The sequence below is a fragment of the Microtus pennsylvanicus genome, chromosome 4 (assembly GCF_037038515.1).
Source record: "Microtus pennsylvanicus isolate mMicPen1 chromosome 4, mMicPen1.hap1, whole genome shotgun sequence".
Classification (NCBI taxonomy): domain Eukaryota; kingdom Metazoa; phylum Chordata; class Mammalia; order Rodentia; family Cricetidae; genus Microtus; species Microtus pennsylvanicus.
Window position 1 is genome coordinate 61,450,971 of NC_134582.1, and position 18,297 is coordinate 61,469,267.

Consider the following 18,297-nt stretch of genomic DNA (forward strand, 5'->3'; position numbering starts at 1 on the left):
AGTAGGGCCTGATATGTATAATTTTGAGAGTGGAAGTGGTGTGGATTGGTATGGGATGTCTTTCTGTTTATATGTAGCTTTTATTGTTAATGAATAAAGAAACTGGTTTGGCCTGAAAGGATAAAAAAATAGATAAGTGGGAAAAACTAAACTGAATGCTGGAAGAAAGAAGGCAGAGTATTAAGAAGGCATGGAACCATTGTCAGAGATAGACATGCCAAAACTTGCTGGCAAGCCACAGCCATGTGGTGATACAGAGATTAATAGAAATGGATTAAATTAATATGTAAGAGTTAGTCAGTAAGAAGCCAGACCTAATGGGTCAAGCAGTAATTGAATTAATACAATTTCTCTGTGGTTAGTTTGGGACTGAGCAGCTGAGAACAAACAAGTGGCCTTCTTACTACAAATTGGCACCAATGTGGCCAACTAAAATCCACTAATACCTGAGAGAGTTTGGGAAGAAATTCTAGGCACACATGCACACACACACACACACACACCAGAGTTATGCACAGCTTAACACCATGGATCCTATAAGAAAAGTTTTCCTGATTCAGCAGTAGAACAAAAAACATGGTTTTGTAATGGCAGCTTCCTGGGCTGTGTTGCCAGTACAAACTCTGACAAGGTCTGGCAATGGAGCATTTAAATAAGGTTTATGAGCAGAATGCTACAACTTGCTTAATGGCAACATAGACACACTGTGTGCCCAAAAATGGGGATGTGAGCATGGCTCACAATAAATAGACCTCCACCCCAGCATGTTGGACTGGGCAGAGCCACAAGACAAAGCAGCCTTAGTGGCTGCTTAGCATTTTAGGAAGTGCTTCTGGCTTAAATAAATAAATTACAGATATAAAATAAAGACATATTCAGATATAAAAGACCTGTAAATGGGTCACTGTTTTTGGATAAATGTGCATGGGCTTGGGATAGAGAAGTAAAGGAGTATAAGTAAATGGTTTTTAAAAAATCAAATAAAGTCTTTAAAGAGACAGAGTAAACTTGTAGAACAAGAAATAGGAATAAAGAAAAATAAGCCATGTAGAGATGGACTATAAACAGAGAGTCTGGATTGTGAATATTATTGTGTTTTCTTTGAATTTTTGACTGTGAAGAAGCTAAGCAACCAACATATATATCTTAAATATTTCTTGACTTCAAAATATGGGTCTAAGGATATATTACTTTGGAAAAGAGGCTCATCTTTTGTTTCCATAAAGGATGAGAACCTGTGGATTCCTTCTAGACTAATGTGGTTTGATAGACCCCCTGAAATGTCACCGTGAACACTCCCAAAAAACTTTACCCAACAAAAAGCAGGAAGCGGTTTGGAGAGAACTATGCCCAAATTCCCAAATATTGTTTAAAATGTTTGTTTACATTTAAATGGAGATATGATATAGATATTTTCATAGGTAAGGATCTTGGTTTATTGATACAAATTTAAGGTCAATTTTGTTATACTGTGTGTATGCATTTCTGATCTTGATTAAGGTATTGTGTTTGTCTAGCTCATTTAAAATATAGTATATATTTAAGAAATATAAGTTAATAGATAGTCATCCATAATAGTCAAGCTTATAGTCATGTTAGTTAGGTTTTCTAGATATACAGAGATATATTTCAGTTAAATAGTCATTCTTCAAATCTTTCAAAGACCTACAGAATATGTCATTTAAAGAGTCTTTAGATCTTAGGACTTTTCATGACAATGAGACACAGCTGCTCCTGGCAGTACCAATCTACTTAGGTAATATTATTTCCTTCTGGAGTCTTTGATGAAATTGAAGAATGTGTAGTTATAGTTATAGTTTTCCTTAGTTATGATAAAAGATAAAATAGATAGAAATATTGTAACTGTAATTTTTGTTTGATACCTATTTGTTATACGTAATTTTACTATGTTAAAGTTAAAACCGTTCTTTTTATTTAAACAGAAAAGGAGAAGTGATGTGGAATTCCCCTCTGTATGCTGTGAATACCATTAGTTAATAAAGAAACTGCTTTGAGACTATGGCAGAGCAAGGCAGAACAGAGCTAGGCAGAGAAAACAAAGCTGAATGTTGGGAGAGAGAAGGTAGATTCAGAAAGAAGCCATGTAGCCCTACCAGAGATAGATGCCAGAACTTTACATGTAAGCAACAGCCACATGGTGATACATAGATTAGTAGAAATGGGTTAAATTAAAATATAAGAGATAGTCAGAAATATGCTTAAGATATTAGCCAAACAGTATTGCAAATAATATGGTCTCTGTGTGATTATTTTGGGGCTGAGCAGCTGGGAACAAACAAGTGGCCTCCCATACAACAGTGTATGGCATGGGGCAGATAGTTTTCTGGGTCTAAAACTTTAATTTTATCTAGTGTCAGGGAGAATATGGGTTTATCTTGGAGGGTGAACAGCAACATATTTGTGTGGGGATGGAGAGATGGAGGTGTGATGTATGGTGTGGTGAGGGCTCTCACATTGTGTGGGATGGAAATGAGCTATTCACCCAGATGTGATAATAGCACTGTATTGGATTGTACAATCAGGTGTGGGAAAGCTGCAGAACCTGATACCTAGATACTTACATCTGCTGTGCACGCTCCTCCTCAATAACACCTTATATACATTGCCAGTTTAAAGACACCAAGGATACCCCTCATCGAAAATCATCCCAATCTGGTATCAGTCCTTGCTGAACAAAATTGTTCTAGATATTGGGCCTAGCTAGTCAATTCCCTTTCTGCTATTCCACATACAATGATGGGTTCTAAGGCTTTCTACACATTGATCCAACCACAATGTCAATTGAGATATGACATAAGGTATCAGACCCTGTTGCACATTCCACCACCTATCAAGGACACACATGTACTGTTTGATTCAAACACTCCTGGAATCCTCCTGCAATGACATCCAATACTGGGTATAATCCAGCATGGGACAGTACAGCCACGCCACCTCACTTGTTCTGCCAGCTGTCTGACTTTGATGGACAATTCCCACTGCACCACCACACAGACTCAAATACACTTCTAAGTACTGAGCCATTCAAGGCTTCTCATCAAACCACACACTGGCTGCCTGGTATCAGTCCTTGCTGAACAAATCCTCACACGTTCCTCACATGTGTTCTTAGGTCTGGGTACTGAATGTCACCCATAGAGTCCCACATTAAGTGCTGCTTATCAGGGCATATAGGACACTCTCTTGTCATTTACCAAAATACACTGGTAGTTATTAGGCTCTACTTGACAAATTCACAACCTTAAAGCACACATCACTTTGCAGCTGCCCCAAATGTACTCTAGGTACCAGGCTCTGCTGGCATTCTAAATGGCTCACACACACTAACAAGGCAGGCACTCCTGGACATCACATCCCTCACTGCCAACCTATTTCCACATGCATTATTACACCTTGATTGACTGATACCAGTTCACCCAAAATCTAACATATACTTAGTATGCATTGTGCTCGGCTTGACATCCCATTCTTCCATTCTCTCTTCTGACAGTGTTTTCATCAAACTCTTTGAACATACCCTCAGTCTTCTGACCACCCATACACTTCTAGGTATTGGTTTCTCTTTGACTTCCTATCCCACATTAATGGACAGCTTTGAGACCATGCTGGGAACTTTTATTCCAGTTAAACCATGCACAGTTGCTAGGAATTATCATTGGCTGGACCTCCTTCTTCTGCAGAAGGCACACCTACACTGCTTGGCTTAAAGTTATGCTGGACACCTTCCTATGCTACCTAGTGTTCTGGGTGTCAGGATCCACTGCTATAACTGGGCCCTGCTGGACATTAACCCCTTCCTAAAAGACAGCATATAAAATGTAGTACATCAGATTCACTTGAACACCAGCCTCCATCCTACATGCCATGCCAGGGAAGAGACCAAGTTTGACACACACCCTTAGCTCTAATACACACTACTGGGAAAACAAGCACTGCTATTGTTAAGGTTCCAGTAGACACAGTTGTCACAGACATCAGCAAGTTTCTTCCTATCAGACACATATTACTACCTTGTGCAGATTTCAGTCATGTAAATTGTGTGTATAGAAATTCATAGGCATCAAGCCATACACAAAATAGCTCCATTCTGCTGAAACTTGCACTACTAGACAGTGGCAGGGGTGTTAGCATGACTCAGAATTTGCAATGTTTTGGGATGGCAGTGTGGGTGTAGAAAGAGAAACTTATTAAACATGGCCTGATTTCAAGCCAAATATGCAGGTCAGGACTGGGGAATCCTGAGGATGTGATACACAATAATGCATTCAAGCTTCAGGTCAGTGCCCAGCAAGGTCTGAAACCAAGTAATATGTTTCAGGCTACAGTGGCAGGGAACGGAGTACATGTGCATAAGATTGTGGGGGTGGCATCTAGAAGGCCGGAAGTGGGGGCAACCCTGTTACTAAGATCCTCTGTGGGAGCAGCAGGGACATGTTCTTCAGTGTCTCATGAACACAGCAGTTTATGCTGTTTATGGCAGTAGTTGTGAGCTGTCTAGTTCAAGTAGGACCTGCCTGCTAGCATCTATTTAGGGCACATGGGATTGTCCAGCAGGGCCTGATCAATAGTAGTATATGTGGAACAGTGGTTGTGATGATGCTGTTATAAGGAACAGTCTGTGTGTTCTTGTAGTGACTGCTCAGACAATTGACTGCATAGTTTTTAAGTAGTATGAATGTGATGACTTGCAATGCATTTTGGATTGCAGTATAGTTTAGTTTGCAGCAATTAATGTGAGATTAATGGCTAGGTGTTCTTCCAGGACAGACACTAAAGAGTACATCTAAGACTCAAGATACAGTGAAAGGGAATATAGAAAGACTTGATATATAGGAGTGATTGTGAGATATGGACCAACAAGGCCTGATACCTAGAAGTTCATGTGTATTCCATTCTTTCTCTCAAAAACCCACATGCAATTCTCGGTTTGTCTCAGCTGTATACATCTGCTAACTGCGATACCACATGAACTAAACTATAAATCCCTGCTTCTCAACACACACTGCTCAATATGAGCAGGAAAGAAAGCAGGCTGAGCTCTATCTCTCCTTTTTGGGGGACTCTTTTGTTTCTACCTCCTATCTCTCCTCTCCTTTCTCCCCCCGCCCTTTTTCTTCTGTGTGTGTTTGTCTGTAAATTTAACTCTTCAGTATTGGATACCCAGTAGACCCTTAGGCCTTTACTTCTCTCTGTCTCTCTGTCTCTCTCTCTCTCTTTCTCTCTCTCTCTGTATGTATGTGGATTTGACTCTAGAGAACGCTATAACTAGTTGAATCTGATATCTATCCATGTATGTGACCTATGAAGGGAAAAATATCATGAACTGACAGCATGTCCCTTCAACCTCACTATGGTTACATGTACAGTTTAATATATTAAATGTCTCCTGTGCCAAACATTCCATGCTAGTCAAAAGAACATACCACACACATAAACACACAGTCAAAACACACACACACACACATGACAATATGTTATATGTCAGTTCCTAATGATTTCCCTTCCATAGGTAAATCCTCTCACACACATACACAATATGTATCAGATTCAGCTAGTTATATCCTCCCCTACAGTCAAATCCATGCACACACAAATAGATGTCAGGACCTGATATGTTCCCAATTCTGAATAGCCACATTATACACACACAAACACCCAAAGGAGAGAGAGAAACATGCACACACCACACACACACACACACATACACACACACACACACACACACACACACAGAGAGAGAGAGAGAGAGAGAGAGAGAGAGAGAGAAATATAGAGAGACCGAAACAGAGAGAGAGAGAGAGAGAGAGAGAGAGAGAGAGAGAGAGAGAAACAGAAAGAGAGAAAAACAGAGAGAGGGAGAGAGAAATAGAGCCTGAGAACAAGAGAAAGAGAGCTTTGGGTCAGGTTCAGTAGGTATCCCCCCACCTATGGTCAGACCCCTCTATATACACCCACAGATGCTGATGCCATGTTCTACTAAATTTCCCATTTCCTTATAACCAACATCTTCCACATAGGGCTAGGTAGCATGCCATGAAAGATCTCTCCACCCTTATAGCCACAACCACCCCATGCATGGTTTCGTGTGAGGTACTGCACAGAATCCCTGCACAGAATGCCTACTTCTATAGCCACTGACACACATATCCACAAGAGTGGTGATAGGTAACATGAAGTGATCCCTACCTAACAACTGAAGCATCTATAAACATAATACACACAAACACATGCATAGACACACACACACACACACACACACAGAGGCATGCATTCATGCATACATTTGTATGTAGTGGATTCTTCATCTCACAGACAAAGCTTACATAAACATAAATTAGTAGGTGACAAGTTCTTTGTACTTTTTCCCCTACACTAAAATTTACCTATGATTATTAGTTCCTGATAAGTGCCTTCAAATACACAACCAAACCCCTGGTATATAGCTCTGAAAACACACATAGGGCTAGGTATCAGGTTCTCTTTATTTTTTCCTGTCATATAGCCAAAACCTCAAATACATAAGTGCTCTCTGTCTCTCATCTCTCTTTCTGTCATACACACACACACACACACACACACACACACACACACACACATACACACACACACGTAAATAAAAACAAATCTAGGTATCATCTCCCTTTAGGAACTTTCTCTCCTGCAGACAAAGCGCACACACATAACTGGCTTGAAGACCAGCTAGGTATTTTCTGCCTGTCTTACATAGATGTGTCATGCACACTTCAGTTCTCTGATCCTGCCAACTACTCTTTTCCTACAGTGAAAGCCCACCATATACATGCAATTCTACATATCAGATCCTGGGACATAACCCTTCTCTACAACCAAAGTTGGATATTTGAACTAGGTATTAAATCTTGCTCCATACACTCTACCCTTAACCATAAGCCCTGTATTCATACAACACATGTGTTAGGTGATGCCATTAATCTATTCTCTTCCAACCAAATCTCCACATGCACATGCATTATTAGGTATCAGGTTCTGAATGATACCCTCTAACTTAGAGCCAAAAACTGACTATCACATATTTATCATTTTCTATGGGAGAACCTTCCACTGATATTTCTTAGAAGGCTGAGAATTATTATAAGTAGGAACTGTGAAGGCAAATTTTTCTGTCTTTTCTCATAACGGTATAGCAAATAAACAAAATTTTAAATCAATAACTATAAGCACAATAAGCACAATCAAGCTATATGAATGAAAGAAATAGAACTGCCAAAATAAAAATAAAATAAAATAGCAAACCTGAAAAGATGAAGCTATATTAATAGCAAACAGAAACTTTTGGAGTGGATTGCTTTTGAAGTGATGGCCAGCATTGTAGTTATATTTCCATCACTGTGACAAAAATACTCATTCATTTCTATCTGTATATTTTTTCTCAGATGATACACTCTGATGTCACTTGTCATTTACTGTCTTGAGATGGAACTTTTTGATGATTCAGTCTTACTTTTTGACAAGGATCCCATGGTACAGCAATGATACTCACTTCAAGGTGTCCGAGAAGCCAAGAGGGTGATGACCCAGTGATCCATTATAGAAACACTCATAACTGCCTAACAACCTACCAGCATGGCGCATCTCTTAGAAGATCACATGACCCTTATGCTCCCAGTTTTGTTGGGCGATCTTGTCTGCTTCAAAATTTCAGGTGGGTCTATATATGTTTTTCTTAGGGTTTACCTTATTACTTAACGTCTCTAAGATCATGACCAAGGCTCAGTATTCTTTGTTTATAGCTAGTATCCACCTATGAGGGTGAAAGTAGAGAAAATACAAGGAAAGAAGTCAAGACCATAATGGGTTCACTCACTGAAACAGTTGTCTGCAACATTAATCCAACACCTTTGGAGGTTAAATCAGATGGATCATAAGTTCCAGGCCGCCCTCAGACAGAAAGCAAAACTGAAACAAACCTCAGATTCATAATAAACTGGCTCAAAAAAATAAAAATTAACAAAATGTAAGATAAATAAAGAACAAGAAATGATAACTTTTTGCTTGCAGAACTTCTATTTTGATATTTTAAAAAAATATTTAGCCTTGGTAAGATGGTTCAATGGAGAAGGCACTAATCACAAATCATGATGACTTGAGCTCAGAGCAAGTACCCACACAGTGAAGGAGAGAATCAACTTATGCAAACTGTCCTTTGATCTCCATATATACATATATGTGTGTTTATGTGTGTGTATGTATATATATATATGTGTGTGTGTGTGTGTGTGTGTACGGTATGTATGCATACAAACTATCATACTATATCTATATCATCTATATATATAATCTATATATCTATAATTTATCTACAATCACACATATACATAAAGTTTAAAAGGCTTTAGCCAGCAGGAAATAAATTTCAGGATATGATGCCCACATTCCCAAAAGTGGGATGAATGATTTTGTTCATTCAGTGATTTCTGGATATTTGTCATTGTTTGTTGGTTTGTTTGTTTGTTTTAAGTTGTTATTAGTTATGGTCAGGAAGAAAGATAAACAAAAGAGATTAGATTAAGAGTTCTTGTGAAAATAAAAAACAGGGGATATAGCTATGATAGTATATAAGGATATATTATTGAATCTACTCTGAATATAAATAAGGGGAATATAGAAATAGGATTAGTAGGTAGATTATTGTATCTACTTTTAAAACAAAAAAGCAACTACTAGGCTTGAAATATTTTGCATTAACTTGTATTTTTCTATATTGATACAAAGTTGATATTATTTTTGTTAGAACTAACTGTATATACATTTCTAATCATATGCAAGGCATGGTACATATGCAAGACATTTAACAATGTAATGCAAATTTCTAGCCTTTGCAAGTTATTATTACTAACTACTTAGTTATGATAATAAGGAGATGTAGGTTACCAATTAGTCACCTGTTACAATCGAACTTGTAATCCTATATGGTATCTTTTCAAGGTCAAACAGATGGATTTTAGATAGATATGTTGTCAACAAGTACTATAGAGATCTACAGAATATGACATTTAATATGTTTTATTAACAATGGTTATTTTCTTTTTGACAGTGAGACACATCTGCTCCTGGAAGTTCTAATCTTTTTTATAGAAGATGATAGGAATCAAAAATATTCCACTTTCTTTGTGACAAAGGTTAACCACTGGATTAGACAGTGTCTTGCCTCAACAGCTGAAAGTATGCTGTACAAATTGAACACACAGCACACAAAAGTAAGTACCACTGAACTCTGCCAAGACAAGGTAGGACAGCTCTTAGAATATTCTGCTTCACAGAAAAAGTCTATTAGATATTCTAGGCCTATAGGGCTAGATGTGTGCAACAACACTGAAGAAGAATCTTTGGTGACTGTCCAGGCAGCCAGATGTTTCTGTCATTTCTCAAGTTTTTTGGAAAATGCTTGTTTGCACTTCCTGCTTATTCATGTAATATTATTTCCTTCTGGATCTCTGATGTAGTTGAAAACTTTATAGTTATAGTTTTCTTTGTTACCAGATTCAGAAAAAAAATTCGCTTAAAAAATTTAAAGTGCATATAATGTTGAGAGAAATAAAAGGATAGTTTTGGTAATGTAAGTTAGATTAGAAAGGGAATTAGGGACAACTTTTGGACTCACCAAGGTAGGACAGATATGGAGTACTTTCTCTGAATTTGTCAATTGTTAAGTGACTAGACATTGCTGATGTCAGGGCTGTGTTTGTGAACAGATGTCATTTAAATTTGACTTTGTTATAAAATATCTTACTCTCTCCATCTATGGTGATTGAAAGTTTTGCTGGTGTAGTCTGGGGTGGCATCTGTGGGTTTATTTTTTAGAGTTTGCAGCACATGGCGAGGACCTTCTGGATGTTAGAGTCTCTGTTGAAAAGTCAGGTGTAAATCTGATAGGTCTGCCTTCGTATATTGCCTGACCTTTTACCTTCGTATGTTACCTGACCTTTTTCCCATGCAGCATTTTTTTTCTGGTTATAAAAGATATTAACGTTAAAAAAATTATTGCTTTATAAATAATACCATTCAAAATTTCCACTTTCTCCCCTCCTCCCATTTCCCTCCCGTTCCCCACTCCCCCTCCTCCCTCTCCCTCCAGTCCTAAGAGAGGACAGGGTACCCCACCCTATGGGAAGTCCAAAGCCCTCCCCACTCCTTCCAAGGACTGACAAAGAGCAAGGAAGTGGTGGGCAGGGAGAAGAATCCCAGGTAACAGTAACCATGGAGGGGAATAGTTCTGCTGGTATGAGGGTCACTCCTCAATTCTGGCTGGTGTCCAAATTTGTCTTTTTTAATATGAATTTTTCTCTTTTTTTCATTTTATTTGTTCCTTGATTATTTTGCTCAATATTTTTATCATATCTACCCCTTCCCAGATATTCCCAGTTACACTTCTCAATCCTTCCAACTTTTCCTTATTTCTTTTTAAGAAATATCAAGTCCAATTTGCACTGATCATATATTTCCGAATGCTTGGCCTTTATGACAAGTAGTTTAACCAATTAGGATTGAAGTCTTAACATAAAATGACTCTTGCTATTCCAGAAGTTGTCAATTGCAAATATTCCTTTAGCTAGGATTGATATGCCATCCCCACCTCCAATCCATGCTGTAAATTAGTATAGCTTGAACTTGCACTGTTTTTCTCTGTTTTTTAGCTACTATGTGCTCATACGTAAACTGACCTTTTGTGTTGAGACAACAATTTCTCCTTGTAGTTGTCCACAATCTGTGCCTCCTACAGTTTTCTGTCCACCCTCTTCCACAATAGAAGCTTTGGCATAAGGGGTGTGATACATATATCTAATTTAGGTCTGAATATTTCATAGCCTATAAATCTTTGAACTTTGACACGTCACTGATTGCCATCTACTGCAAAAGGAGGTTTTTCTGATAAGAGATGTAGGATAAAGTAATCTATGAGTATAACTATAAATTATTACAAATTTGCTTAATAATAAATGTTCATTTAGCAAACAATAGCAATAGATACTTCCTTAGGACCCATTATCTACCTAGTCATAGATTCGTGGCAGCCAGCTTTCAATTCTCAAACAGAATGTGTTTGTTTACTCTCATGGTATTCACACTACTCTTGTATTAATGGTCAAGTCTTTCCAAGCAACTGTTACAGCACACAGGATTTACAACTGGGTAAAACTAATTATTACTTTTCTTTTCTAGAATTGTGCATAGCATCTTTCAGTACTGTGGAAGATATCCAATAAAGAAAAAGTCTCCATCTGAATACCAGAATAATTTTCTACATCCTCTCACTCAAATATATACTATATCGAAAAATAGGGACTTCCTGTCAACTGCTAGGGGGTGGGGAGTAACCAATACAGGTAATAAGCCTGCAATGATTGCGCATCTATAGAATCTCACTTGTCAGCAACTTCTAAAGTGATATTCCCTTTCTGGCATGGGGCTTTTGGTTTCTTACCCCTTAGTAACTATCAGGGACATTGTTGCTGCCCTGTTATTTAGAATGTTTTTCTGTATGTATGTGTACATATTTGGGGAAGTTTCTGTGGTATAGATTTCTATATTGGTATTTGTCTTCTTCGGTGTTTGTTATACCTTCCCAAGTTTCCTCCTTACTATACACTCAAATTCCCTGCCCCATTTATCCCTGAATACTCCACTACTTCCCTTTAACATTTCATCCTACCTTATTCTTTCTCTTCTATCTTAAAACTAGTTTTCTATGGCTTCTTACTAATTCCCTGATCTCTATTGGTATTCTAAATGGATCACACATATCAGGAGATTTGAAGCTAACATGCTCAAATAAGGGAAAACATGTAGCATTTGTGTTTCTATATCTGTGTTACCTCACTCAGAATGCTTGTTTCCAGATCCATCCATTTACTTGTGAAGGCAGAAATGATGGGACGCTTAACAGAAAAGAAATCTCACACTAGCTCAGAGCTAAGAAAACAGATAGGTGTTTATTAAGGTGTAGAATTACAAGATCAGGATGTTCTGTTTGAACAATGGACGAAGATCTGATCCAAAGCAAACCGAACAACCAAAATGGGGCCCAGAGGCAAGTAGAGAGGGGAAGGAAGGGGCCAGACATGCTTCCTCATCAGGGTAAATAGTCCATGAGGCCACGCCCCCATAGGCGGGTAGGTATTAGCTTCCCACAGCATATCTGTAAAATCCAAAGGCTTTTTTTTTCTGAAAAACTAAATACAATTCCATTGTGTAAATATAAAACCTCTTCTATTATCAGTCTAGCTGTTTATAAATAGCTAAGTGGTTTCTATTTTCTAGGTATTGTGAATCCAGCAATGCATGATCATGTATGGACATGCATCTATATAGCAGAATATGGGGTCTTTGAATATATGGTTTTAGCTCTATTTCTTGGTCCTGATGAAACTCCAAACTAATTTCCATAGTGGTTAAATCACTTTGTGTTCCATCCAGCAGTGAATAGGGCTTTTCTTTTCCCTATATCCATGCCAGTTTTTGACATTTTTTTTTGTGCATCATACCTACTATAATCAAGTTAAGATAAAATAGCAAAGAAGTCTTAATTTTTAGTTCTCAGTTAGGAAAGGTAGATAATTATAAATGTTTCTCAAAAATTGTATTTTATCTTTTAATAACTCTCTGTTTGGCTCTAAGGCAAATTTTTAGTTGCTTTCATTGTTCATTATTAGTCTTTTATTTCTTTTTTATTGGGATGCACATTTTTGATCCATTATAATTCTAAGAATATATAAATTTTATAATTGTGAATAGTAGATTTTAGTAGATTAGTAGATTTAAATTAATATTTTCCCACCACCTGCCTCCTGGCTAGCTTTACACGAAATAATTACATGGAAACTCTATTCATTTAAACACTGCCTAGCCCATTATATCTAGCCTCTTCTTGGCTAACTCTCACATCTTTATTGACCCATTTCTAATAACCTGAATATCACCACATGACTGTGGCTTACCAGGATGAGTCTAACCTATGTCCGTCTCAGAAAACAGAGCCATGGTGTCTGCCTCACTGCCTTCTTCCCCCTATTATTCTGTTCTGTCTACTCTGTCCACCTAGTTTTCTGCCCTATTTTAAGGCCAAGGCATTCTCTTTATTTAACCAATGAGAACAACAGAAATACATAAGGACCTCCTACAATAACCCAAATAAAGTCTTTGTTCCACACATTGATTTTTGTCATGATGTCTATCAGCAATAAAAAATATAGTAGGTCAGTATCCCAAGACTGTCCTCAATCTTAGGATCTAACTGCCTCCACCTCCTGAGTGCTAGGATAAAGGTATGTACTACAACACTAACTAGATGAATAGAACTTTAAAGATGAGACAAATTTGTTGGAGAAAATAAATTAGTGTGTATGCAAATAAAATTCTAGTGCCAGAATATTATTAAGGAAGCTGATCAGAGAAAGTATCTTCAAGAAAAGAGACCTGAGAGATTTTGTAGAAAAAGGGTAAAAAACAAAGAAATATGACACTTGTAGAACACAGGTCTGGCAGAGTAATTTGACTTTATTTTTAGTTATGTTGAGGATCAAGTTTTCTACTTGCCCAAAAGACTAGGTTTCAATAGCTTCTGAAAGAGAGAGAGTCAGTCTCCTTCAGGGACAAGCTCCCACATAAGTTACTCAGTCCCCAGTAGTCTGTGCCAAACAAATGAAAACATTAACAAAGTTAAATGGACTCATCAGGTTAGAAGTAAATGTGTATATGTAAGCAGGAGGTCACATGGGATAAAATGAGACACAAAGGGGAAGGGAGGTAGCAGGAGAGATTTAGAAGCAATCTTTCTGTGTGAAGTTCTCAAAAAGCACATGATATCCAAAACATCTTAAAAGAACTAGTTGGGGACATCGCCTTGGGCTCCTGGGAGCCACTCTAGGTTCAAGTCTCTTGCCAGCCCTAAGGTGTCTCCCTTGACTAAGAATTGTGCTTCCGTGCTCCCCTATCCAGCCTTCCTTTATCCCAATCATCCTGTTTCCCCAAGTTCCCCCCATCCTCCCCTTCTCACTTTTCTCTCCCCATCTCCCCTTACCCCCAACCCACCCCACCCCCAAGATCCCACTTTCCTCCAGTTAGTTCCTTGGGCAGATGAGGATAGGGAACCTGAAACGACCCTATCCTATAGCAATACTGACAAATATCTTGCATATCACCATAGAACCTTCATCTGGTGATGGATGGAGATAGAGACAGAGACCCACACTGGAGCACTGGACTGAGCTCCCAAGGTCCCAATGAGGAGCAGAAGGAGGGAGAAGATGAGCAAGGAAGTCAGGACCACGAGGGGTACACCCACCCACTGAGATAATGGGGCTGATCTATTGGGAGCTCACCAAGGCCAGCTGGACTGTGACTGAAAAAGCATGGGATAAAACCGGACTCTCTGAACATGGTGAACAATGAGGGATGATGAGAAGCCAAGGACAATGGCACAGGGTTTTGATCCTACTTCATGTTCTGGCTTTGTGGGAGCCTAGCCAGTTTGGATATTCACCTTCCTAGACATGAACGGAATGGGGAGGACCTTGGACTTTCCACAGGGCAGGGAATACTGACTGCTCTTTGGATTGGAGAGGGAGAGGGAGAGGAGTGGGGGAGGGGGGAAGGGTGGGAGGAGGGGGAGGGAAATGGGAGGCTGGGAGGAGGGGGAAACTTTTTTTTCCTTTTCTTAATAAAAAAAAATAAAATAAAACATACGAAAGGAAAAAAAATTAAGATTATTGCTTTAAATGACCTTATCTAGTATTTGAAAACATGACTTAATATTTTATTGTTAACATCAAATTTTTGTACCTGTATATAGTAAATATACTGTTGGGCTACATGGAGAGACAATTTAATTCTAAGTTGTATTCCCCCAAATAAAATTATTTTTAATATTCAGTTTAAAAATCCAAAAAAATAGAACTAGTTGGTCAGGAATACTGTGAAAATAAAATATAAACACTGTATCCAGGTTTGAGGACCATAGTTCTCCAAGTGACTAACAGTGTTTTCCCAAAGTTCAAGAAAACACAGGAATGGAATAAATTTTGCAAATTGCTACTGTTGTGATAAAGAGAATTTTTTTTTTTTTGGATTAAAATGATCCACCACAAAAGCAGTGCAAGGAATCGGGAAAGTCAGTAAGGAAACAGTGGTGGTTTGATTATGTTTTGTACTGTTTTACTTTTAGGCTTTCGATGACCAGTGTAGTTATAACAAGCCATAAATACTTGATGATGTAACATTCAAGTTCAAAAAGTAAAGGATTTACATAGACCTAAGCAGTGTTATTAAGGTAGAAAGAGGGCTCTTGGGGTAAGGTCAGCACACATTCAAGGCAAGGATGCTGTTTTTTTAAGAAAGTGTGACTTTTCATTTCAGAGTATTAGTTCTTCAAAGACACAAATTACTGGAGGTCAGTTCATGGTCCATTTATGGGTGATCACAAGTCAACAGTGCACAGATATTGCCTGAATACCCTTTCACTCAGGACAGACTAGACACAGACCAAACACAAATCTGATCTTTAGAAACCAAGTCTATTTCTACAACTGAAAGGAGACCCTGGAAGGGAACAAATGTGAGGTGATACAACTTACCTGGGCTGTTCCTACACAAAAGACTCACTTCAAGCAAAGCTTTCTGCTGTAACTTTGCTCTCACAGTAGCCTACCATATGATCACTAAAGCATTATAGAACAGACACAAGTCACATGACTTCAATCTGACCAATGAGAGCTTCCCAATTGGCTACCAAATCTGATTGGCTCAGTCCTGTATATGTCACCAATCAGGCCACAGATCAGGATGCAAAATGTAAATTGGTTTGCTAAGAGACAGTTGGTGCCAGTCCTGGGAGGTTGAAGGCAGAGCTTTCACTTCAAGGACACCAGTGACAGACACAGTGCTCACAGACAGTACCCGAAGCCTGGAATTTGGAGGAGTTTCTGATCTATTCAAACAATACCAGGTACACATTGAGTGGCTGCTGTCTTCCAAGACTGTTTTGCTTTCATGGGACCCAAAATATTCCCCTTGTTTGTAAAAACCACTTTTGAGTAGGGATTAGGATACAGGGTTCATGTTTCTACTGGCTGAGCAATCAGGAGACCAAGCCTGGATTATGAGCTACCTAGGATTTGTGTATCAATCTCTCATCTAGAGGCTGTGCTGGCATAGACACTGTGGAAAGTTCCAGGGAAACTGCTGTCCTCCTCTGCCATATCCTCAGTGTACTGTCTTGTATTCCCTTGGAATTTACATTTTGAGACTGTCACATCACACATGACAAAGTCATCTTTTTTTGCAACTGTTTTCTGGAAAATGAGTATAGTTCATTATTGGAGCTATGGGCTTTATACCTTGTATCATCTTCATATGTTATATTTGTCAAATTTATATTAGAATTATCTTTCTGTTCCTCAGTAATGAACTCAGCTTAATCATGGACATGACCTTCTTTATGTGTTGTTGAACTTGATGGAAAATTTGGATTACTTTAAAAAAATTGTCAAATCTTGGTACATAAAGTATTGGTTTATAATATCTGATATATTACATTTAGGGTTATTATGTCCTATTTATATATTTTGCTGTGTGATTTATCTGTCCACAAAACCCATATAGAAGTCAGAGGAAACTTGTGGGTGGAAGTCAGTGCTGTTTTTTTTATCATGTAGTGTCAAGAGGAAAAACTCATGTCACCGTGTCTGATAGTATGTGCCTGTATGCTATTTAGAACATGTTGGAAAGTGTTTTTTTCTTCTCCCTTATTGATTATTGGATATTAGTCTTAATTTTTTAAACATCATGTAGAATCCATACATGAATTTATTCATACTAGTGTTTCATTTTTTGACATTTCATAATTAAAAGTCTTTTATACAATGTACTTCAATCATTTTCCTCATTACTCAATTTCTCCAAGAACCTTCTAATCTCACTTCCTGTATATCATTATGGCCTCCCTCTCTTTCTATAAAAAAGAAAAATCAAAATATGTAATTAAGGCCTGTAAAATACCCACCAAAATTAGCCCAAAAGTCAGCCACATTTTTAATTGAGTTAATTCTGTGATTGCCAATGATTTCAGGGCATGGATCCCACCAATAGGAGTCATTAAGATAACCAGTGAGAATCTATTAGAGGACACTGATTCTTCCTATGACACCAGGAAACAATCATAGATGTGGTTCAGGATTTAACCCAGTTTCCACTTCCTCTTTCAAATGACAGAACCAAATCCCACTTGACCCTTTGTATGCTTCTGTGTACTTCTACAGTCTCTGCAAGCTCATGTGTTCACGGGCCCTGTTGTACCTGGAATACACTACTTCTTATATAACCCTTTAGACACACATGCTAGACTCTGATGTCAGGTTCTGCTACATTTTCAATTTCCCTAAAACAAAACTTTACACACAAGACTAGGTTTACACACTGTCCTGCAGAGTCTCCCAAACTTACAGACACAGCCACCTAATGTATGGTTGGGTGTCAGGTACTTCTCAGAATCTCCTCTTCTATAGCCACTAACACAAATACACACATGATGTGTTTTCTTCCTAATAATTAAAACACATAAAGACACACACACTAGAGTGCATGCATACATGCCTCACACACACATGCATGAATGCCATAGTTTGTATTAGATTCTGTATGTTATCACCTCACAGACAAAACTTACATAAACATAAATTGTAATTATGTAAATTATGTAAGTCTTTCTATGTATCTCCTCCCCTATACTGAAAGTCACCTATGGCTAAGTAACAATTGCTCAAGAGTATCATTGAATAAAAAAACCAAACCCATGGTATTAAGCCCTGAAAATATACACAGGGATAGGTGCCATGGCCTCTCTGTTTCTCCCTGTCCTACAAAGTCCCACATTTAAGAACTCAATATATCTCTTTTCCTGTGCATATTTGTGTGCATAATTTGTCTATTCAGATTTGGCAACTCAGCAGTCCCTGACACCTATTTTTGTACGTGTGTGTATATTTATCTACAGGGCAAGATATGGCTAATTGTCATTCCTTGAAGGCATAAGTCATAAACAATCCCACACCAGTTTGTAATTATGATTAACAGGGTAGTATTTATTTAAAGGGGAAAAAACATACAGATCACCGTCCCAGACAACAGCCCTCTGTGCATTCAGGAAGAAGTCTAGTCACCGGAACCAGAGCAGGAAGCAAAAAATAGCGAGAAGGGAAGTAGCCGCTTTTTTAAAGGGAGAGAGACCACGCCCCAATGGGCTGG